The 25444-nt window shown below is 43.0% G+C and overlaps 2 non-coding genes across 2 annotated transcripts; both read right to left on the reverse strand.

The window, feature by feature from the left end:
• Positions 1 to 3301: 3301 nt before the first annotated feature.
• On the reverse strand, positions 3302 to 3383 carry trnal-aag (transfer RNA leucine (anticodon AAG)). The gene has a single exon. It is a non-coding gene; the product is annotated as a tRNA-Leu (tRNA).
• A 2762-nt stretch (positions 3384 to 6145) lies between these two features.
• Positions 6146 to 6227, reverse strand: trnal-aag (transfer RNA leucine (anticodon AAG)). The gene has a single exon. It is a non-coding gene; the product is annotated as a tRNA-Leu (tRNA).
• Between the last annotated feature and the right edge of the window lie 19217 nt (positions 6228 to 25444).

The raw sequence follows: 25444 nt of genomic DNA on the forward strand, positions 1-25444 counted from the left end.
AAGCATTTTCAGAGAGCAATCACGCTGTGTTTATGTAGAAAAAGTGATTAGGTTTATGAGCAATCTAATTACCTATTCGCTTAAAACGCTATATAAAATAAAGTTTATTTAGAGATGAATGATCAGTGTCGCAGTTTAAATAATGGGAGTCAGGAAACTAACACACAGCGCCACCGGATTTAATAACGCAATAAAAACGCTATAAAATAATGTGACTAGGCACAGAAAAAGTTTACAGCACAGTACAATAATAAATGCTGACCATGACTTTAGAAGCAAAAATTACCTTACACTCAATTTAAACACAAGCTGTCTTTCTGTATGAACCTCTAAGCTGGTTCATACAGAAAATGTAGAAATGCATTAGCCTGATTATGATTAAAAAACACATAATTAAACATGCGTTGGCGATTTAAATCAGAACACGATTTAAATCAATATAAATGTTTATATTGTAACGCATACTGTCCAGCCTCCATTTCTCTATAAAAATTTACTCTGTTGCACACACACACACAATAGAAGCAGGAACCGCTGTCAGAAGGGAAGATATGTTCAAAATATCGCAAATATCGATCATGTTGCGATATTTTGAAATATAAAAGTCAATTGATTGTCCATAATATCGCTATTCTATTTTTTCGAAGAAATGTTTGTTAACAGAAAAGCCCGGCACCAGCTGAATTCGAACACACAACCTGCCAGTTGGTAGTCACGCACCTAGACCAGTCGGCTACAAGACAGCTCACATGAACAGGCAGGCGAAACAGCCCTACACAGCCCTGTCGCAGCACACGAATACCGTTATTAAATTCTTTAGATACGCGATTCCATATTATATTAGCAGAAAAGCTTAAAACTACCACTTTTTCACACGCTATTTCACATGCTAGTTAAATACTTCGATGCTTAAAATCATTAGGGAGAAATGGAATACCGGTGTGTATTTTTCCTTTAAAGTGCCAATTCCTGGAATCTGACTGGCTGACACCCCTCTGAAGTGGTTCCATAAAATCTGGTATACGGAAAAGAAAGCGTTGATAAATACAAGTGTCTTTTAATACACTCTTTGCTGTGCTCTTGAGGATCCTTGTGATATTTTAAGCTCTAGTTGAATGATAGGTGTCGCATTTTAAATCATTTTCGTAGTTAGAAATTATGAAACGCCCTGTTAAAAGCAAGGAAGTTTTTATGCCCGTTGAAGTAAAACAAAATGCCTGACAAAGTATGACTTGGACAGATTCCAAGTGCTTGTACAAATGTGCTAAAGAAATTATACTTTGAGTATACAGCTTGTCCAAAGTCATCCATTATTAATACTATTAGTAATATCTTCAGTAAAGGCTTTGATGCATAAATATTTCTGATAAAGGTAGGTTGTGTACTTTTGTCCAACTGAGCAATCTTGCTTTCATAAACTATACCAACATTTTAATGACTGATGATTAACATGCTGTAATACACAGTTCAAAATTAAAGGCTCAAATGCTGTACATGAGAGGTTAAGCTCCCCCTGGCGGTTTTACAAGGCGACGCCGGATAGTTAACCACGTGACACCACGTAAACTGCGTCATACCGCGTGAAAATGCGACACGCCCACCGGGGTATGCCGCGAAATACCTCACGCATTTTGAATGGCTGCATCTGTAGACGAAGGAAGCTCTCTTATCTTGGGCTGCTGACTCCTGGATTTAAAGCGCTCTGGGTGCCAGCTAAGTCTCTAACAAGCACACTATAAAGACAGGAATTACACTTTGCTCACGTCACGCATGGAATGGCGAGGCTACTTGTTCCAATATTATCTAGTCACACCTCATATGGTGCCGATTCCTGGTTTTCATTTAAGAAAGAGCACGGCAAACACCGTAAACTGTGCAAAACGTGTGATGAAAGAAGTCTTTTCCCCCCTTTGTCTAAAGCAGAACACAGCGGAGTCATGCCGAGGGTTGTGAGATCAAGATTTCAGCGGAGCACTGTCGTCTACGTCTTTAGCTACATGAGTTGGACATCCTCTTGTACACGGAAAGCAGATTGAGATCCTCTGACATGAAAAGTGCCAGATAAAAGCCATTTCTCATCCTTTCTCTTAGTGCTGGAGCTATCGCACGTAAATGAGGCAACTTGCAAGGCGAGCAGGCTCGGTGCACCCCGAACGCAGATGTCTCAGAGCAGTTGAGAGGTGTCCAAGTGGCTGTCAAAGGACGGCACTTTGCTGGCGCCGTGGCTTAGTTGGCTAAAGCGCCTGGCTAATAAACAGGAGATCCTGGGTCCGATTCCCAGCGGTGCCTTTCTTCCTGTCTTACTGTACAGAATTTATCCTTATGGGCAAATCCCATGCCTTTTAATTCAGGTGAATGCAAGTGTTCGTTTCCTTTCTGGAACAACTTGTTTTGAAAGAAATCTATACAGCTTGCGAAAGATGAAACACAAATCTTGCTTATCAGTGAAGAAGAGGTACTCCCAGCAGGCCAGCTAATACCAGCAGTGTTTTTTTTCACCCTAACCCAGAGAATGGAGAAAAGCGAAGCGCCTGTGGCTCTGCAGTGTAATCAGTTCGCGAGTTCGGCGTTTAGCTGAAAGAGTGGTAAATGCAGCTCGCCCCAGCCCGTCCTTATTCTTTTAAAGAGGATAAAAAATTAACTTCGCCGCCATTACTACCAGCTCTAAAAGACTGCCATGGGCACGGAAAAAAACACACTACAGATGACTTTTCTGGAACCGAAGCAGAGATTCCTTTACGAACCAACTGATAAAGCTCAGCCAGTGAATACTGTTAACAGAATGTGAAAGCACGATCAACTTTGTAACTGCAACCACAGGAAAAACAGCAAGAAGCAGGCTCCATTCCCCATTTAAATCTGTCGTGCGAGGCATGCTTCTTGAACGCATGAAGTAAATCCCACGATTGCTTTTGAACTTGGATAAAGTACTTCCAAAGGAGCGCTATGCGCAAAGATTTAACAAGCTCAACCCCCGCCAACGATTCGGTGTGAAGAAGCAGAACATTCAAGTTTCACAGACAGAAGCGGCACGCCAGCACAGCCAACATTAAAACGGAGGGCACACTACGATTTGCATTGACACAAAAGTGATCTGGGCAGACGTCGTTCCCTGCATAACGCAAAAAGTGGCAAAGCGCTTTTGGGTGGAGAGGACGCAAGAAGGTTTTTGTTTTGTGCCTTGATGTCAAGCTGAGAAAGTATCTTTAAACACTTTGCTTAGTTTCTCGAGAGACTGCCAAAAAGCAGTTCCCTCCCTTTCGTCTGAAGTCAGCTGAAAGGAGGTGGCGACAGAAGCACCTGGCAGCGGTGGGATTCGAACCCACGCCCCCGAAGAGACTGGAGCCTTAATCCAGCGCCTTAGACCGCTCGGCCACACTACCCGCTGTGCGCTGTCTCTTTGTCTCATTACTTGCTCGGAGGAGGTCGGGTGGGTTTTGCTCTTGTCGCCCGACTTAGTGGCGTTATGACCGTGGAACCGACTGCACCTGCTTTTTCTGAGATGCTTCCCCTCTCATGGCGAGATCTCGACTTCTTTAACACCTCTGGATAAAGATCTTCTGTGGAGCAGGTTTCAGACCTCTGCGTAAAGCACCCTTGATGTCATTTTATTTTTACAGCAGCCGCATCCGGAAAGTTGTGTCTTTTACGTTTTATTTGAACAACAAAACTACATACAATACAAACAAGAACACATATAACGTATCAAGAAAATCATCAGGGGCACATGCTATAATACAATTACACTTTATGAAAAACGATTACAAAAGGTAAATAAAGATAAGGTCCGCACAGCTTGTTCTTACATTTCGAAAGAGTCCGTAAATACCCCTTTACGTCTATTTTGAACTGTTCAAACGTAGGACTCTTCCCAGACCATTTCACTTTATACCACATTCCTAAACGAGGATGCATCTCCTGTTTTAGAACTATTTTGGCCGTGTGGCTTATACAACACACCCACAGTATTCTAATGGTGGACTGCAGATCTGTGCTATAGTTCAGTCGAATTCGAAGGATCCAGCAATCGTACTGGATTTGACTGGGATTCTGAAATGTCTCTTGCAAAAGTATTCGGGTTTGCTTGAACCTTTGATAAAAAAAGTGACCTGATCTGAAACTACCCAGCTTACAATCTCTGAGGTAGTTGTCACTAAACTCGGACGTGATGTGGCACACGTGCCGTGTGCCTTTACTTTTGTAAAAAACTGGTATCGGGAAAAGTTTCTTAATATTTCTTTTGATTAGCATGCAAGAAAATGTGATCATTACCTATGGAATTTCCCGCCAGCGTGGAGCTTGAATTCACAACCTTGAGATTCAGTGTTCTAGAGTCACAGAAGAGGTCGGCCTGGTCTTCAGTTTGCCAACGATAAGCTCCGGCAGTGCTCCTCTGTAAAGCAGATTGTTTGGATCGGTTATGTGGGACGGCACTTCGATACTAAGATCGTTTGCAGCACACGCACGGTTTCCCCCCTTCACGCAAAAAACAGAGACGAAGGAAGCTCTCTTGTCTTGTGCTGCTGACTCCCGGATTTAAAGCGCTCTGGGTGCCAGATAAGTCTCTAACAAGCACACTATAAAGACAGGAATTACACTTTGCTCACGTCACGCATGGAATGGCGCGGCTACTTGTTCCAATATTATCTAGTCTCACCTCATATGGTGCCGATTCCTGGTTTTCATTTAAGAAAGAGCACTGCAAACACCGTAAACAGTGCAACACGTGTGATGAAAGAAGTCTTTTCCCCCCTTTTTCGAAAGCAGAACACAGCGGAGTCATGCCGAGGGTTGTGAGATCAAGATTTCAGCGGAGCACTGTCGTCTACGTCTTTAGCTACATGAGTTGGACATCCTCTTGTACACGGAAAGCAGATTGAGATCCTCTGACATGAAAAGTGCCAGATAAAAGCCATTTCTCATCCTTTCTCTTAGTGCTGGAGCTATCGCACGTAAATGAGGCAACTTGCAAGGCGAGCAGGCTCGGTGCACCCCGAACGCAGATGTCTCAGAGCAGTTGAGAGGTGTCCAAGTGGCTGTCAAAGGACGGCACTTTGCTGGCGCCGTGGCTTAGTTGGCTAAAGCGCCTGGCTAGTAAACAGGAGATCCTGGGTCCGATTCCCAGCGGTGCCTTTCTTCCTGTCTTACTGTACAGAATTTATCCTTATGGGCAAATCCCATGCCTTTTAATTCAGGTGAATGCAAGTGTTCGTTTCCTTTCTGGAACAACTTGTTTTGAAAGAAATCTATACAGCTTGCGAAAGATGAAACACAAATCTTGCTTATCAGTGAAGAAGAGGTACTCCCAGCAGGCCAGCTAATACCAGCAGTGTTTTTTTTCACCCTAACCCAGAGAATGGAGAAAAGCGAAGCGCCTGTGGCTCTGTAGTGTAATCAGTTCGCGAGTTCGGCGTTTAGCTGAAAGAGTGGTAAATGCAGCTCTCCCCAGCCCGTCCTTATTCTTTTAAAGAGGATAAAAAATTAACTTCGCCGCCATTACTACCAGCTCTAAAAGACTGCCATGGGCACGGAAAAAAACACACTACAGATGACTTTTCTGGAACCGAAGCAGAGATTCCTTTACGAACCAACTGATAAAGCTCAGCCAGTGAATACTGTTAACAGAATGTGAAAGCACGATCAACTTTGTAACTGCAACCACAGGAAAAACAGCAAGAAGCAGGCTCCATTCCCCATTTAAATCTGTCGTGCGAGGCATGCTTCTTGAACGCATGAAGTAAATCCCACGATCGCTTTTGAACTTGGATAAAGTACTTCCAAAGGAGCGCTATGCGCAAAGATTTAACAAGCTCAACCCCCGCCAACGATTCGGTGTGAAGAAGCAGAACATTCAAGTTTCACAGACAGAAGCGGCACGCCAGCACAGCCAACATTAAAACGGAGGGCACACTACGATTTGCATTGACACAAAAGTGATCTGGGCAGACGTCGTTCCCTGCATAACGCAAAAAGTAGCAAAGCGCTTTTGGGTGGAGAGGACGCAAGAAGGTTTTTGTTTTGTGCCTTGATGTCAAGCTGAGAAAGTATCTTTAAACACTTTGCTTAGTTTCTCGAGAGACTGCCAAAAAGCAGTTCCCTCCCTTTCGTCTGAAGTCAGCTGAAAGGAGGTGGCGACAGAAGCACCTGGCAGCGGTGGGATTCGAACCCACGCCCCCGAAGAGGCTGGAGCCTTAATCCAGCGCCTTAGACCGCTCGGCCACGCTACCCGCTGTGTGCTGTCTCTTTGTCTCATTACTTGCTCGGAGGAGGTCGGGTGGGTTTTGCTCTTGTCGCCCGACTTAGTGGCGTTATGACCGTGGAACCGACTGCACCTGCTTTTTCTGAGATGCTTCCCCTCTCATGGCGAGATCTCGACTTCTTTAACACCTCTGGATAAAGATCTTCTGTGGAGCAGGTTTCAGACCTCTGCGTAAAGCACCCTTGATGTCATTTTATTTTTACAGCAGCCGCATCCGGAAAGTTGTGTCTTTTACGTTTTATTTGAACAACAAAACTACATACAATACAAACAAGAACACATATAACGTATCAAGAAAATCATCAGGGGCACATGCTATAATACAATTACACTTTATGAAAAACGATTACACAAGGTAAATAAAGATAAGGTCCGCACAGCTTGTTCTTACATTTCGAAAGAGTCCGTAAATACCCCTTTACGTCTATTTTGAACTGTTCAAACGTAGGACTCTTCCCAGACCATTTCACTTTATACCACATTCCTAAACGAGGATGCATCTCCTGTTTTAGAACTATTTTGGCCGTGTGGCTTATACAACACACCCACAGTATTCTAATGGTGGACTGCAGATCTGTGCTATAGTTCAGTCGAATTCGAAGGATCCAGCAATCGTACTGGATTTGACTGGGATTCTGAAATGTCTCTTGCAAAAGTATTCGGGTTTGCTTGAACCTTTGATAAAAAAAGTGACCTGATCTGAAACTACCCAGCTTACAATCTCTGAGGTAGTTGTCACTAAACTCGGACGTGATGTGGCACACGTGCTGTGTGCCTTTACTTTTGTAAAAAACTGGTATCGGGAAAAGTTTCTTAATATTTCTTTTGATTAGCATGCAAGAAAATGTGATCATTACCTATGGAATTTCCCGCCAGCGTGGAGCTTGAATTCACAACCTTGAGATTCAGTGTTCTAGAGTCACAGAAGAGGTCGGCCTGGTCTTCAGTTTGCCAACGATAAGCTCCGGCAGTGCTCCTCTGTAAAGCAGATTGTTTGGATCGGTTATGTGGGACGGCACTTCGATACTAAGATCGTTTGCAGCACACGCACGGTTTCCCCCCTTCACGCAAAAAACAGAGACGAAGGAAGCTCTCTTGTCTTGGGCTGCTGACTCCCGGATTTAAAGCGCTCTGGGTGCCAGATAAGTCTCTAACAAGCACACTATAAAGACAGGAATTACACTTTGCTCACGTCACGCATGGAATGGCGCGGCTACTTGTTCCAATATTATCTAGTCTCACCTCATATGGTGCCGATTCCTGGTTTTCATTTAAGAAAGAGCACTGCACACACCGTAAACAGTGCAACACGTGTGATGAAAGAAGTCTTTTCCCCCCTTTTTCTAAAGCAGAACACAGCGGAGTCATGCCGAGGGTTGTGAGATCAAGATTTCAGTGGAGCACTGTCGTCTACGTCTTTAGCTACATGAGTTGGACATCCTCTTGTACACGGAAAGCAGATTGAGATCCTCTGACATGAAAAGTGCCAGATAAAAGCCATTTCTCATCCTTTCTCTTAGTGGTGGAGCTATCGCATGTAAATGAGGCAACTTGCAAGGCGAGCAGGCTCGGTGCACACCGAACGCAGATGTCTCAGAGCAGTTGAGACGTGTCCAAGTGGCTGTCAAAGGACGGCCCTTTGCCGGTGCCGTGGCTTAGTTGGCTAAAGCGCCTGTCTAGTAAACAGGAGATCCTGGGTCCGATTCCCAGCGGTGCCTGTCTTACTGTACAGAATTTATCCTTACGGGCAAATCCCATGCCTTTTAATTCAGGTGAATGCAAGTGTTCGTTTCCTTTCTGGAACAACTTGTTTTGAAAGAAATCTATACAGCTTGCGAAAGATGAAACACAAATCTTGCTTATCAGTGAAGAAGAGGTACTCCCAGCAGGCCAGCTAATACCAGCAGTGTTTTTTTTTTCATCCTAACCCAGAGAATGAAGAAAAGCGAGGCACCTGTGGCTCTGCAGTGTAATCAGTTCGCGAGTTCGGCGTTTAGCTGAAAGAGTGGTAAATGCAGCTCGCCCCAGCCCGTCCTTATTCTTTTAAAGAGGATAAAAAATTAACTTCGCCGCCATTACTACCAGCTCTAAAAGACTGCCATGGGCACGGAAAAAAACACACTACAGATGACTTTTCTGGAACCGAAGCAGAGATTCCTTTACGAACCAACTGATAAAGCTCAGCCAGTGAATACTGTTAACAGAATGTGAAAGCACGATCAACTTTGTAACTGCAACCACAGGAAAAACAGCAAGAAGCAGGCTCCATTCCCCATTTAAATCTGTCGTGCGAGGCATGCTTCTTGAACGCATGAAGTAAATCCCACGATCGCTTTTGAACTTGGACAAAGTACTTCCAAAGGAGCGCTATGCGCAAAGATTTAACAAGCTCAACCCCCGCCAACGATTCGGTGTGAAGAAGCAGAACATTCAAGTTTCACAGACAGAAGCGGCACGCCAGCACAGCCAACATTAAAACGGAGGGCACACTACGATTTGCATTGACACAAAAGTGATCTGGGCAGACGTCGTTCCCTGCATAACGCAAAAAGTGGCAAAGCGCTTTTGGGTTGAGAGGACGCAAGTCAGCTGAAAGGGGGGTCGCGACAGAAGCACCTGGCAGCGGTGGGATTCGAACCCACGCCCGCAAAGAGAGTGGAGCCTTAATCCAGCGCCTTAGACCGCTCGGCCACGCTACCCGCTGTGCACTAGCTCTTTGTCTCATTACTTGCTCGGAGGAGGTCGGGTGGGTTTTGCTCTTGTCGCCCGACTTAGTGGCGTTATGACCGTGGAACCGACTGCACCTGCTTTTTCTGAGATGCTTCCCCTCTCATGGCGAGATCTCGACTTCTTTAACACCTCTGGATAAAGATCTGTGGAGCAGGTTTCAGACCTCTGCGTACAGCACCCTTGATGTCATTTTATTTTTACAGCAGCCGCATCCGGAAAGTTGTGTCTTTTACGTTTTATTTGAACAACAAAACTACATACAATACAAACAAGAGCACATATAACGTATCAAGAAAATCATCAGGGGCACATGCTATAATACAATTACACTTTATGAAAAACGATTACAAAAGGTAAATAAAGATAAGGTCCGCACAGCTTGTTCTTACATTTCGAAAGAGTCCATAAATACCCCTTTACGTCTATTTTGAACTGTTCAAACGTAGGACTCTTCCCAGACCATTTCAGTTTATACCACATTCCTAAACGAGGATGCATCTCCTGTTTTAGAACTATTTTGGCCATGTGGCTTATACAACACACCCACAGTATTCTAATGGTGGACTGCAGATCTGTGCTATAGTTCAGTCGAATTCGAAGGATCCAGCAATCGTACTGGATTTGACTGCGATTCTGAAATGTCTCTTGCAAAGGTATTCGGGTTTGCTTGAACCTTTAAAAAAATCTGAAACTACCCAGCTTACAATCTCTGAGGTAGTTGTCACTAAACTCGGACGTGATGTGCCACACATGTGCCGTGTGCCTTTACTTTTGTAAAAAACTGGTATAGGGAAAATTAAAGTCGAAACCCAAAACAGTTATATACTTAAGAGTAAATGCCTCCTAATAGCTAGCAAGCGCTCCTAGTTAGTAAAGTTGTTTGTGTCCCTGCCTGTCACGCGGGAAACTGGGGTTTGATTACCGACGGGGAGACAGCTAGTTTTTTATGATCAGATTCCAATCTTTAATGCTGTGTGTGAGAGTTTACGTAACTTTCCTTTTCTCACATTTTCTGACGACTATTCCGAAGGAGCGCCCTGTCAACTCCTAATACTTTTAAAAAATTCTACCTGCATGTTTGATTATTTTTGTTTTATTTAGAAAAAGTTCAATATTGATCATAACTAAAGAAAATAATGATCAGAAACAAAAACAAAATGTTGAAGATGCGACTCAATCTTGAATCAGAGCTGGGTGACACGGGCTTCTGTTCTGATATGGTTGTACGAGAAACAGGAGAAATCTTTTCTCTCCTATGGAGCATGAGCTAAATCGGGAATGAGACATTTCATGTGTTTGTGCATATGTCAACGCATGACCTACATCGTAAAACTAAAACTAAATTAAAAACTAACATTAGATTTCAGAGACATTCATTTATATACAAACAAGAGATAGACAAAGCAATAATTCTACATTAACTTGTCCTGCACTGATCAGACTAATTGAAATGGTCTGATTCAGAGCCTGTGCAGCTCGTGCTAATACAATATTTTCCTTTGATTTCCTTTGAGGGCGGAGTTGTCTTTAAAATCTGGATTAAATAAAAAGGAGTGACGTCAGTGTAAAACAGCTTTCCTTCTTGGGGAACAACGGTTGTGTTCCATATTTCTAATTATTTTGGTTTCAAGATAGCAATTTAGTATGAAACATAAAAGCCAGCTGGATAAAGCTGTTACACGTCATTTACAATGGTCTTTCAACTAATAGCCCGTGCAGGGATCAAACCCCAGCTGTTGGTACGAGTTGCGTAAGGCTCTGCAACATGCAGATGAGAAACTAACCTCTGCTTCTTCATTATATACACAGTGAGCTATATATGCGGGTTTACTGCCCCCTACGGGCACTGTATTTGATTGCGGTACAAGACTGGCCGTGGAGAAATGAAGTGAAGAGGGTGTGTTCATTAAAAGGCTCATTGCATCCCTGGATGGTCTCAAACCACCACCCTTTTGGTTAACAACCGAGCCACAAAGACTCATGTACAGCTTAACACTTCTCGCTCTCGGTGTAAGTGATACACTCCGTAAAATTTCTGGAGAATCATTTGTTTTTAAAGGAAAATCGCCAACAGTGGCCGAGATCTATTGGAGTTTTTTCATTCTATACTGCAATTTCTGAAGGGTACCCTGTGAAAATACGAATTTTGACGAGAAGGGACGGACATATAAGGTCAGTAGGCTTGGGGAATTGGACCTTATGGTGAAGGCTGCGGGCTCGGCATCAGCAGAACCTGATCAATATCGGTTGACTCCGATATACTTTGACAACTTAACTTCTGGATTTAGAGACATTTACCTTAGTGTCGGTATACTAAGATGTTTTGGTAACGAGGAAGGAGGGACAAAGCAAATTGGCAGAATGTGTGCTATTTTGTTGACTACAAGTCCTCACATGCCGGAGGGTCAATATTAAAAAAAAACGTAACAGTATAATCTCTTGTACTTCACAATTTAATAGTGTCTGTTACATTGTGTCTCACACCTCAGTGTCAGAATTGTGAGACGAGTTTGTAATCAGGAGGGAGGGCCATAGCAATTCAGCAGAAATTGCATTCACCTTTTCCCAATGCATTCTCACATGCCATTTTCTCACATGCCATGCTCAGAGGGTCATATTTTTAAAATGGTATCATAAAATGTCCTGAAGTTCAGGATTTTGACAGTCTGTTATATTGTGTCTCACACCTTGATGTCAGAAATATGAGACGATTTTAAAATCAGGAGGGAGGGCCCTAGCAATATAGCAAACATTGCATTTACCATTTGACAATGTATTCTCTCATGCCATGTTCAGAGGGTCGTATTTAAAAAACGGTACAGTACAATGTCCTGAAGTTCAGGATTTTGATAGTCTTTTCCATTGTCTCTCACACATCTGTGTCAGAATTTTTAGACATTTTTATAACCAGGAGGTAGGTTCGATCACCCTCTGCTCATCCTCAGTTAACCATATAGTCTCATATGCCATGTTCTAAATGTCCCATTTAAAACTGCTATATTAAAATTTCTTGTAAAATGCAAGAGTTTGAGACTTTTTATGATCAGAAGGCAAAGTCGTGGAAAATATGCAGAAAGTGCCAGTGAATTTATGTTTTGCCTTTGTCTTATTTACTCGTGGTATAACATGCCAGTTTGTTTTATTGTGAGTTGTGTTTCTGAAATGTGTTTCATACAAAAATGCAATTTGGACAGTCTCTACTTACATATTCCCCTTTACTGAGGAAATGTACAGTAAGACATCCGGATAAGTATTTTTAAAAATGACTGTAGAGAGCCATCTACAGGCGAAAGACGACATAACATCACAGCAGCAGCATTTAAGATGGAACGAAAAACGCAAAGCAGCAGCTGGCGAATAAGAAGCCAACTTCAGCCTCGTTAATGCAATAGCATTAGGTGAGGTGGAAAAATATTTCTTGCTCTGAATCTTAACATTTTTATAGGAGGTGTTCTAGGACTTCTTGCCTCAGAAAAAAAAAACTGCCAGTACATCAGTTATTTCTACTCCATCAATAGCAGCAGTGTTATCAGTACTGAGCCCTAAATGTAGGTCCTATCATCATATAAAAAGTTGAAAGTATCGACTGCATTCAACTGATAAAATGTATCTTCTATGAGAGTTATATCTTTATCCAAAATACATCGGAAACAAATTTGCACGTTTTTTGGGGGGGATCCTGAAGACTGAGACTCAAAACTTTTTTTTCCTTCTTTCCAGGAGGAAGGATTATTCAGATGCAAACATTGTCCCAAAATCAATGTACTCTCCATTGATATTCAAATCCTCAAATTCTTCATCTGAACGTCGATATTGAAATATGATATCGTACAAATTGTGGTTTTCTTTTTAAAGCAAATTTTGTGCTTTAAATTAAATAAATTGTATTTATTATGAATGTGCCGGAAATTTTTCAGTACTTTAGAGGGTTCTGCCATTTTAGATGTTATGCTGTTCCTGTCTGATTTATCAAATGTGTCATTTAAATCACCAGTCATTTCTATATCAGTCTGAAGGCCTTGCAGTAAAGATTGCAATTCATCCAAAAATGCCAAGTTTCCCACTGGTGATACATACAAGGAAATGAATGTATATTTTCCCCCCAACTCAACAAATTTAAGATCAAATACCTCCCTCATCTGCAGGTGGAGATAATAATGTCAGAATAAATACAGGTTTAAAAGTCAGGAGCATTGATAGTCCTATTTTAAAATGACACTAAAATGCTCACAATATATTAAAAAGCTCTGTAAAATGCAAAAATAATAAAAAAAATATTAAAACAAGGTAAAAAGAAATAATACACAGTTATAAAGCTCAGGAATTATCAATGTGAAGTTACAATGGGTTGATTGTGTTTCATGTGATTTAAAAAATAAAATGTTTGCAAAAAATCCACTTACAATATGCTAAAAATGGCAAGAATACTTAACTTTTTACTACCAGTGACATATTTAGCCAATGTCCGCCTGGAATTTCCTTCCCCTTAAACATTTGTTATATCTCTGCAGCAGAACATAGCAGGAGCCTGGTTCAGGTCTTAAATTGAAGCTAACCCCCTTGGCTTTGAGTGTGAAAAGTCAAATTTCTTATATTTCTTAATGTGTCCACTCAGCAGACAAACATATGAAAAAAAACAAAAAAAACAGCTGGCGAACATTTTTTTTTTGATCTTCAGAGGTCAGATTTTTCAACTATATGCATGTCAAGGGCCTGGGAATGATTTGAAAACCTTGTTCTAGGTGGCTACAAGCTTGGATAAAAATTTGGGACAAATTGATCAATTAGAAAAAATTCTACATCATGTTTTGTGAAGACTGGACCTGGAATGAAATTTCACGCCTATAATAAAAAATCATAAAAATATTGAAAATAATAAGAATAAAAACCATTGCAATTGCTATAAAAACCTTAAGACACTGCTAGAGAGCCTTTACCTGCTGTTATGCAATGAAAAAAAACCTCAGAGTTGCCTTCTGGTGTGAAAAAAAGGAGCACAGATAAGAAACTGATAAAAAACTGATTGATTATCTCTTCTGAGTCAATGATTGACAGCTAAAAATGCAGCCTGAAGCTTCTAGAGGAAGTCTCACCCCCTAAGGGTGGCTGAAAATACAAAGAATGACAGCGGTTTTTACCAATCAAATCGCCTTATTTCTGGCGCTCGTTCTTCAAACATTTACTACGTAATCAGTAACGTTTACTAGTCTCTAGCTCTTGAGATAAACTAGTCTGGGTTATTTTGGATATATATCATGCTCCAGAATAAGGTAAAAACATGGGATATATATATATATATGCTGGTTTTTGCTTTTGCGGTTTTGTTGGTAAAAATGTATGATATTGACATGCTGGGCTGGCCAGGTGATCTGGTGTTTTTATTGGGATTCTGCTAGTTCATTAATTTATTGGTTTATTGCATAATAGTGTCATGTCTGTGGAAACAAACTTTATGATTTTGTTGTGGTGATATTTGAGAATACGTGCATGTGAGAAAATTTGTGGAGCGGTTTCAAACAAACGTTGTTTATCTCGCGTTTATCTTAAAAATAAAAAGTGTTATCTGGGGAGACAGGAGTGGTCCTCGGTGACCGCGATCCGGACTAAGTTAACAGGTGTGTAATTTAAAAAAAAAACAAGTTAAAAATAATTGCTAAATGGGTTTAACATTCAGGAATGTAATTGGTCAGATGCTTACGATAAGTGATGCTGGTGTTTCGTGTGATTTAGCGAATTCAAAAAAATATTCATTTTAAAAACGGCAAGAGCTCGTATGAAAAAAAAGTTCGTAAGTATCTTTGTTACAACAGCCGCGCCAGAACTATTCAGATACTGTACATCAGAAAAGTACCTGAACTTGACTGGTTTATATTCAGTTATGTGCATTAGGAACGAAAGGGAGACTTAGATGGATTTTATTAGGGGTTTAGTAATCAGAAAATTTATTTTTACACGTTTATGCCTACGAGCAGAAATAACTTCCTGCTTTCAGCGCTTTTTTTGTTTCTGCTTGTAACCTCGAACAGAGAAACCCAGTACTGACTCACAGAAACACCCCGGAGTTTCTGTGTTTCTGGGATTTAAGAGGGATGTATGCAGCGGTGTTACGAGTCTGGAAGGAGGAGACGCGCATTCCGCACGGGGAGCGTAGAGCAATGAGCCGCACCTGCTGCGCGCTGAGTCCTGTCCTACAGTATATAACCGCTGAGCACGGACACACAGAGTCTCCAGCCAGTTTTGGAGATTTATGATTTCAATGTTTTTTTTCCTTTTGAGCAGAAGCTGGGTTTCTTCCTCTAGTTAAAGTTATTGGAGTTGTGGTTACTGTGCTAGACCGTCGGGAATAGCGCTTTTATTTATTTTTTTTTGTCAAGCAGTCTGCTGTATACTGTACGTGAAATAAAGATAAGAGTGCTTTCTTGATACTTCACAAGAGTATATATAATTCACGAGCTGTATTAAAAAAAATGAACTGGAAGAAAAGCAATAGGGCTGGAGTTTATAGACTGTGATGCAAATACGAGAGTAGGAGAGGAGGGGACTAGTTCAGGAGCACAACCGGCCCTCTCCTGCCCATTCTCCCACCAGGGTCTGTTGTAACCCAGTGTGAAATTCAGCTCCTTGCAGTTCAGCTTTTGATCACTCAGCTGCTTTGCCCTGGGAATATGGGGCAAATAAAGGAGATAGCAACCAGACTAGAGGGAGAGTTTTTATTCCCAAGGGATGACTTGTTTTACAACAGCAGGCAACTTAAAGAAAAAGAAAACCTGTGTTCTGCTGCTCCAGGTTGGTTCCACTGGGAACAAGTGTGGCCAGGAGCTCATGAACAGTAATTAGGGGTTGTTTCCACAAGGGGGGCTGGAGTAAGTTAGATGTCAAGGGCAATAAAACTCATTAGACCTAATTGACCAGTTAAAGTGAGTTGTTCTGCTTTCCGCACAGAAACCAGTGCTCTCTTCTCAATGTGTGGGTGAGTCTGTCAGTGATATAACAGCTAGGCAGGACTGCCACTGTGGTCATCACCTTTCATCACCTGTGACCCCATCTTCCAAAGACAACAGTCCAATCTAGCATAGAGTGTCCCGGACTGCTCCGTCAGTGACAGTGAGAGGTTTATCTTGTCTCTTGTTCTGCCAGAATGTAACAAAAAGTGACCCCTTAATGGAGGAAACTTTAGCTTTTGTAGGTAATTATACCACTTGACAATGTTACAGGTGTTGGGGGGGGGGGGGGGGGGAAACCCCTAGTGATTCCACAGTCTCACATAGACAATGGCCAGTCTACACAAACCTCCAGTCAACACAGCCCTGACCCCTGTTATGTCACCCAGGTCTACACTGTGAGACAATGATTATTTAGGAAAATTGTAAGGAATGCATTCCAAAGCAGTCAATGGAAGTATGGAATTAAAATAGTCAAGTCTTGTAAAATAGAGTATATTATCTATTTATTATACCTTAACATTGTGACAAAAACAAATTTCAAGTCCATTATGAGCACACACAGCATATTAAAGATGGGTCTCTGCACTGTAAAGGAATCTCAGTAACTTTAGCTAATAAACCTGAAATGTCATTTCTTTTACTGCTTGTTCTTTAAGGTACTAACTCATTGACATTATGTAGATTAAAATAAGACTATTCACAAAGAAAAAGCATTTATCACAAATGTATCATGCCAAATAAACTCTAGTAATCAAGAGGAATTAAGAAAAGGAAACAAAACCATCTTTTGAGGATGCCAGATAGAAATGTAAACACACACTCAAACGTGGGGCCAATCTTACCAGAAATCAATTAACACACCAATGATCTTGGACTGATGTCTGAAAACCAGAGCAAACAGTACAATATTAAGGTACTAAAGCTATTAGTAGAACAGATCTAGCTTCTCAACATAATACTTATGTCTGAACTTCATTGAATAGTGACACTTCAATCTTTCATATTCAATATTTTTCACAAAATCAACAGCTGAGAACAGACCGCCATATACAGTGCCTTGCGAAAGTATTCGGCCCCCTTGAACTTTTCAACCTTTTGCCACATTTCAGGCTTCAAACATAAAGATATAAATTTTTTATTTTATGTGAAGAATCACCAACAAGTGGGACACAATTGTGAAGTGGAACGAAATCTATTGGATTTTTGAAACTTTTTTAACTAAAAAAAAATGAAAAGTGGGGCGTGCAAAATTATTCGGCCCCCTTGCGTTAATACTTTGTAGAGCCACCTTTTGCTGCGATTACAGCTGCAAGTCGCTTGGGGTATGTCTCTATCAGTTTTGCACATCGAGAGACTGAAATTCTTGCCCATTCTTCCTTGCAAAACAGCTCGAGCTCAGTGAGGTTGGATGGAGAGCGTTTGTGAACAGCAGTTTTCAGCTCTTTCCACAGATTCTCGATTGGATTCAGGTCTGGACTTTGACTTGGCCATTCAAACACCTGGATACGTTTATTTGTGAACCATTCCTTTGTAGATTTTGCTGTATGTTTGGGATCATTGTCTTGTTGGAAGATAAATCTCCGTCCCAGTTTCAGGTCTTTTGCAGACTCCAACAGGTTTTCATCCAGAATGGTCCTGTATTTGGCTGCATCCATCTTCCCCTCAATTTTAACCATCTTCCCTGTCCCTGCTGAAGAAAAGCAGGCCCAAACCATGATGCTGCCACCACCATGTTTGACAGTGGGGATGGTGTGTTGAGGGTGATGAGCTGTGTTGCTTTTACGCCAAACATATTGTTTTGCATTGTGGCCAAAAAGTTCGATTTTGGTTTCATCTGACCAGAGCACCTTCTTCCACATGTTTGGGGTGTCTCCCAGGTGGCTTGTGGCAAACTTTAGACGAGACTTTTTATGGATATCTTTGAGAAATGGCTTTCTTCTTGCCACTCTTCCATAAAGGCCAGATTTGTGCAGTGTAAGACTGATTGTTGTCCTATGGACAGACTCTCCCACCTCAGCTGTAGTTCTCTGCAGTTCATCCAGAGTGATCATGGGCCTCTTGGCTGCATCTCTGATCAGTCTTCTCCTTGTCTGAGCTGAAAGTTTAGAGGGACGGCCAGGTCTTGGTAGATTTGCAGTGGTCTGATACTCCTTCCATTTCAAGATGATCGCTTGCACAGTGCTCCTTGGGATGTTTGAAGCTTGGGAAATCTTTTTGTATCCAAATCCGGCTTTAAACTTCTCCACAACAGTATTACGGACCTGCCTGGTGTGTTCCTTGGTCTTCATGATGCTCTCTGCGCTTTCAACAGAACCTTGAGACTATCACAGAGCAGGTGCATTTATACAGAGACTTGATTACACACAGGTGGATTCTATTTATCACCATCAGTCATTTAGGACAACATTGGATCATTCAGAGATCCTCGCTGAACTTCTGGAGTGAGTTTGCTGCACTGAAAGTAAAGGGGCCGAATAATTTTGCACGCCCCACTTTTCATTTTTTTATTAGTTAAAAAAGTTTCAAAAATCCAATAGATTTCGTTCCACTTCACAATTGTGTCCCACTTGTTGGTGATTCTTCACATAAAATAAAAAAATTATATCTTTATGTTTGAAGCCTGAAATGTGGCAAAAGGTTGAAAAGTTCAAGGGGGCCGAATACTTTCGCAAGGCACTGTACCTTTATCCAGTGGTTTTCAGAGCAGAGACATCCGTGTGGGCAAGAGTTCTTTCCCTGAGGTCCACTGCACGTCAGATAGCCACGTTCTGGCTGGGTCGTGTGTACTCCTGGGAACGTCGCCTGTAATGAATATTGGGGACTTTGTACAAATTAATAATGTGAGTATATTAATATGATTTGTGTTGAAGCCAAACATAGACAATCACTGTTAAAACTTGAATTCAACCTCCAGTGTCTGCTTTTGAAATGCTGATCATCACCCGTCTTCTGGCTTCTAGATGCACGTGTTAATGGATATTTCTTGTCTTCTTTTTTTTCCCCCCATATGCTCTTCTCTGTATCATTAAGTACTTCTGGGTCATTTCATGTACCTCGTGGCATCTTGGCTGGTGGTGAATGGCAGGCAGCTGCTCTAAAAATAACATGCCTATTAATATGATGTTGAAGACAAAACCAAAACAATACAACTTTGTTTTGCACTTTAAAATTTATCACAAGCTTGTCATATTTACAGTCATCAACTGATTTAGGCTGCTGTTCCTGTGAAAAATGTCCTTTGTTTAAGAAAGATTCAATTTAAAATCTTTAGGTTTTAAATATAAACCACTGGCAATATGGTAATCACTTTTACAACTTTTAAGAAGTTGCAAGATAGCTCTACAACTATGTTGTCCTTAACCTATTCAGAAACTACCACAAATATTGTAAGAAATTGTTCTCTAGACTCTAGATCTTGTGGGCTCTGTTCTCGATGAATTGGAAAGGTGTCGTTCATGAAGTCCAGTACTCTGTTGATCTCTCTCTTACCAAGAGACTACCCATCTAATGCTGCAGGAAACTCCAGTGCCTGGTCTGGGAATGCTGTGCTATTCAGATTCTGTCAATAAATTTCAATAATGGTTCACCTTTTTGTTTACACTGTGGCATTTCTTTGCAGTAACAATTGAGAGGGATAGTTATCTGCCTTCTATACTCTTCTAAAAATCATGTATCTTTTTAGCAGTCCCATATCCCTTCCTTATATCCTTGCTGATGAGAATGAGAAATGCTATTTTCAAGACATTAACACGAATATAATTTTTACATTAATTCCAAGGTACAAGAAAATGAATATCTTCAAAATATGCACTTTAATATACTTACTTAGTTTCTTTTTTGGAAATGGTCAGTGAACCAACCACTCCAGAGCTTGTCCTTCACCTTGAAATTATTTCCTGGAAATGCTGAAATCACAGAGGAGCTCTTCTCCCCTCAACAATGTCCCTTTTTGTCACAGACAGAATTATGACAGACTGTTCGTTGATTATAAATGACTTTCTTACAGCCCTTACATTGTCTTTTCTCTTTGATGGATTTATCCATCTTCCGATTTGCCTCCTTATCCGGGAGGCAGGCTCAGTGTTTTTCACGAGCATCAATGCACAGTTTTTGTGCAGGTTCATCTGAAAAGAAAAGACATCTCATGTCTCCCTCTGTCATCTGTGAGCTTCAGCAGTTGTCTTTGTGGTGACATTGCCATTGTAATCACACACCACCTCTCCCTTCTGGAAACACTTGGAAGTCACAAACTTCTTCCCCTTCACAGTGTAGTGTGCTCTCACGAGGCACCAGTTCTGTAGGGTTTGGGCATTTACGGGGACAATTATTAATTGTAGCCGTAAATCACAAAATTGATTCTTTTGATGGCTTTAGAATCCAACCATGCGATATAACTCAAACAACGCGCACACACACAGGTACTAATACACGAGGATACATTTATTAATACATAGAATATGCATGTAAACCTAACAGATCTTATCGAGAGGGTTATCAGAATACAAAAGGTATATATTCAGTCAGTTACGAAGAGTTACATATATCAAGAGGACATAAGTTCAGTATATCATTCATTTAGACCGTTTCGTAAATGAACTTGGTTATAACTTCTACATTAGATACTCAAAACAAGTACATAACTCTTAGGAATTAAATTGATATCAACTGGTTGGGATAACAATTGAATTCTCAAGCTGTAATGCATTGAAGTTGAATACTCATCCAATCTCTGGGGATTCAGATCTCCTGCGGGCTCTCTGGCTCCGTGCCAGGCTGTGCTGTGCTGCAGATGATCACTGACCGGCTAGTTAGTGTTGGCTTTAACTAGCAGAGTTTGTGCACAGGAGAAAAGATGAATGTGGGTCCCAGCAAGTCATGAAGCGCTAGTTCTGTATAGTGATTCAGCTGTCCACAGTTCCGACCTGTTCACGAGGCTTGCTGCTGATGCTAACCTCGGGTGAATCCTTTGGTTACTCTCTGTCAACCTCCGCTCTCGACTCTTACAACAGAGGAAAGTTCTGGCACTTGGACACACTGGCCGTTCCGTGGTTGTCCAGGCTCAGGATGGTCAGGAGGCGCGCTGCGAGAATGTCCTGCCCTTGGGAGCCTTCTGCTCCTGGGCCGTCCTGCCCTGGAATTCTCCTTTAGAATTCTCCTTAGAAAAGTCTTTAGAATAGTCTTGGAGCTCTGTGTTGCCTGTTTTTACCTGGAGGAACTTCAGCTCATTCATTGGCTGAAAGTTCCATGGGCATCAGAATCCCACGTGGGTTACTCGGCCCTACCAGTCCCTGATTGGTTGATCAAGGTGAGATATGAGTCACTTACTCCTGACACTTAGGAATGTAGTCCAGATGTCCATCTGGCACTCCCTAGACAGATAGGCGCCAATGGATGACCATTGATCATGATAGCCAGGCTTAGCTAAGTGCATCCCCATATGGGAGCTGTCCCTTATCAAAAGAAAACATCTTTAAATCAGCCTGCATGAATAGCTTCTCTGTGGCTGCACCACAGATTTGAAGAGAGAGATGGGGCCTCATTTGGGAAAGCACAGCAACACTTAATTCTGTCTTATTAATAAGCATTGCCGCTACATATCCCCCCTTTTTGAAGGTCACGAGGTCCTGAGGCGTTGTTGCCTTCAAAACAAAAGAGAGTTAAGTGATGTCCCTTGTCATTAGACCATTAACCTTAAATGTCCACATTACTCCTCGAGAATTCATACCGGAACCAGCATTGGGAACAAACAGGATGAATAAAATCTGGAGTATGTATAAACACGGTAGGAGACAACATCTCAGTCTAGGCATTACACATCAGGAAGTTCACTGTCAATATCTGATACCTCTGTAGGCAGATATTTGGGAAGAAGTAACTTCCTTTCTTTTGACATGCTACCTTTGACTCATTCATGCTACCCGGAGTACATCTTGATGTAAGAGTACAGCATTCAGAGTACACTGTCAGTCATGACCCAGCTACCCGGCAGTAGTGTTACAATAACAACAGTTCCTGTTCCCAGCCCCCCTGATAAACCACGACACCTGTGTTGGGCACCTGCCAGGGTGGGTTGGAGGTTTGTTCCATTAAAGCAAACGAACTACCTGTACCTCTTCAGGGCGTAGCGTTTCTTGGATTTCTATCCAATTCAATAGTGTGGCACCTGAAGGCATCCACGACCTCCAGCTTGGTCTTATGTTGTCTGGTTCCAGACCGTACAGTGTTAAGTTACCATGCTGTACTATGGCCTCCTTGGGAACTTGCAGGAAACTGTTGGTTAGGTAGCTGCATTGTGGTAGCTGTATCATGCCTGTCACAAGTCATAGTGACAGTTAAGTGTGGTGTGCTGACCAGCCATTTACTTCCCACCTGCTCTTCATGGGGTTCATTAACCTCCCTCTGCTCGTTAGTAGCTTTACACCCTTCATTGGTGAATAATTTAGACACAGCCAATGGATAGCTTTGGTAGCCATACCCATCTCAAGATTTGGAACCAAATTCAATCTTGGATTGCCTTCTGGGTGAGCTATGAGCGATGGGGTGGTTAATGTCACATACTCCTCTACTGAGAAGAGTGGAATCAAGTGGGTTGGGAATTGTGCCATGGCTAGACTGGCTACAGTGGCACTGAACTCCCTTAACAGGTCTTGTGTCAACATTCTGGCCTGTTGCACACAAGCATAAACCCACTGTATAACACCGGCAATCATGTCCACTGGTTGGGGGATAAGGTTTAACCCTGTTGCATAGGAAATTGCCTGTAGGGTTTTCCCTAGGCTTTCCAACTTTTGCTGCTGTTGATACAGTCTGTCACTACCCTCTGGCATCTCTGACACCTGCCTTCTTGGGGCAGTCAGGGTGAGAGTGCCAGTAGCAAACAAACCTACCAGAAATAGCAAATGCACAACATTGGGTGGCTGATCCCAGTCATCTCCTTCTGAGTGACTGTTGCCTTTCTAAGCTGGCGCAGCGTGTACATGGTGTCTTTCTCATTATGCCATGTGGCATTTTGGGCACCGACATCCTGGAAATCTGGGGAGATCTGACGCAGCTGCTGATGTTGCTCCTCCATTTCCAGGGCATCTAGTTTTTCGATTTGTTCATGCCTGTGCTCTAGGAACCCTGCAGGGGGCGGTGCAGCGGTGGAGCATGCCTGACCCCCGGCTGAGTGGTCATCTGGAGCACCTGAGTGATCTAGAATTGTTACCCCATTCTCTCTGTTCAGGTCCACCCTGCACACTTCCTGATTGAGGAATCCCTCAATCGGCATGTTTACAGTCGTTCGCTAGGGGCCGGTGTAGGACACCTGCTCGCTCCCCCCTTCCCTCGCTAGGGGTTCAGGGAGCTGCCCCAGCACTGGGATAGCCAGTTCACAGTCTTCGAACTCGCTATCACCCACCAGGCCCATGTCAGTGCAGGCGGGGATTCTGACACCCCACTTTTCCGTGTTCTGCACTGGCAGGCGGGTGGCTTGATAATCCAGCTCCAGTCTGGCTGAACCACTGTTGGTCAGACTCAGACTGACAGACTGAGCTGGTGGCTGTAGGAAAACCGGCTTGGCTTTCATTCCCTGTCCCTTCTGGGGGACTGGGTGTGTTGGAAACCCTGCTGTTGAGGCAGGAAAATCAGGTCGGTCTCACTCACTACCTGGTAGTTGTGAGAAATAATGTTACCTGTCTGCAGGTTCCCTGGGTCACAGCAGAGGGAATCGGCATCTGGGATCATGTGTGTCCACAGCGCAGTAGTCTCAGCGTCCAGCTGGACCTCCTGTCTAACCTGTGAATGTTGCACCAGGGGCACCTGGCGGTGGCCCTGTGACAGCTGCTCAAGCAGATCCTCACTAATATAGGACCTCTCAGGGCTAAGGGTGAGGGCTACATAACCTACCTGCTCTCCTGCCATCTGGATCCCTTCCACCACTGCAGGTTGGTGGTCCTGACCCCTCTTGGGTGCCAGGGTGCACAGGGAAAGCTCCTTTTCATCGCCAGGTGGGGAGATCTGCTCCTCTTTAGGGATGTAAAAGGCGTGTGCTTTACCTGGTGGATCAGGCGGCTGCTTGGAGCACCGCTCCTGTGGCATGGAGGCTGTTGTGACCTCAGCCGGGACATGACTTCCCTGTATATCCGGGGAACAAGAAAATATTTTTATTTCTTGTCCAGAGGGAACAGAAGGAATCTCCACATAGGCTTCTGTGTTCGGTGGGCACTGTGTGAGCACAGTCTGCCTCTTGGCCCCCCTTTCCTTCTGTACAGAAGGCTTAGGAGACTTGACCTGTTTCCACACCTTGCCTTTCTGGTGATCCACCAAAGGTTCATCTCTGAGTCGCATGCCCTTTTCTTTTTCTACCCGTTTGAGTTTGCTGTATGACATCAAACACCTTTCAACCTCAGTGTCAATCAGTGTCTCACTGTGTAAGACATCTCCCATGGCAGCCTTGAGGTAAAAGCTTCCTGCTTTTCCTCTCTGTTTTACTGCCTGCTCTGTGACTTCAGGGGTGGAGTCAGCACTCGCTTGGGAGTGGCTGATCTCATCCAGGCAGGAACCCTTCCGCTCAATCAGATAGACTGAGGGAGGGAGAGGGGGCGGGTCTCCGCCTCCTCCAGTGGAGAGTATCAGCTCATTCACACTTCCGGCAGCCTTGGGGAGCTGTTGTCTCTGTCCTAATAAAACTTGTTCAAGCCTGGCCAGGCGGGCGGCTACTGAATACTTTTGTTCAGCTTTATCTAGCTCTTTCCCTTCCCCAGTGTTCTCATGGCACTTAGGACGCTGGGTGCGGTCCTGTGTGCCTGCTTTGGAACGGGGCTTAGCCAGCTCAGGAGCCTGTGCTCCTTCGAGCAGGGGGGAATTAACCCTGCTGGCTCTGACGGCGAACACAGTCGCTTTAACAGCTTTTTGCTCAGAGTGACTTTGGACATCATACTCCCAGGCTTTCTGCACGAATCTCTTAATATCAGTCATTTTCATGGTCTGTGCATCTGTATGCATTAAGATCATCTTTCTGACTGACGGGTGGAGATTCGCAATGAATAAACCCTTGAAATGTGTGTTCTCTTCGCAACCCTCATCATTTCCCCTGCAAAATAAGTTCGTCTAAGTCTCTCGTACTATTCGCGAGGGGACTCTGCTCTCTCATGCTTAATGTTAAGGGCGGCGGCTATCGCGGCAGTCGTGTCAATAAACGCACTGTATTCTCGGATAAGTGCTTGACACAGCTCTTCAAAGTCATCACAGACTTTCTTCATCTGCCTAGCCATCCACTCATGTACAGCTCTGCTGCTAGTTTTCCTGACCAGAAACACTTTCTCCTGTTCTGTGGCGTTTGGCAGGTACTGCAGGGTATACCTGAGGTCTTGAATATAACTCTCGATATTATTCTCTGACACTGCAGAGTCAAATCTCTCCATCTCCTTCACTTGTCACTAGTCCTTCACTCTCAGAGAATGGAGGTTTATTCTCCTAGCTTCTCCGCTGACGGAGATATGACGGAGATCATGGTCAGACCTGTCGCTGC

This window comes from Atractosteus spatula, unplaced genomic scaffold, assembly GCF_055471065.1.
Source record: "Atractosteus spatula isolate fAtrSpa1 unplaced genomic scaffold, fAtrSpa1.hap1 Scaffold_87, whole genome shotgun sequence".
NCBI classification, from domain to species: domain Eukaryota; kingdom Metazoa; phylum Chordata; class Actinopteri; order Semionotiformes; family Lepisosteidae; genus Atractosteus; species Atractosteus spatula.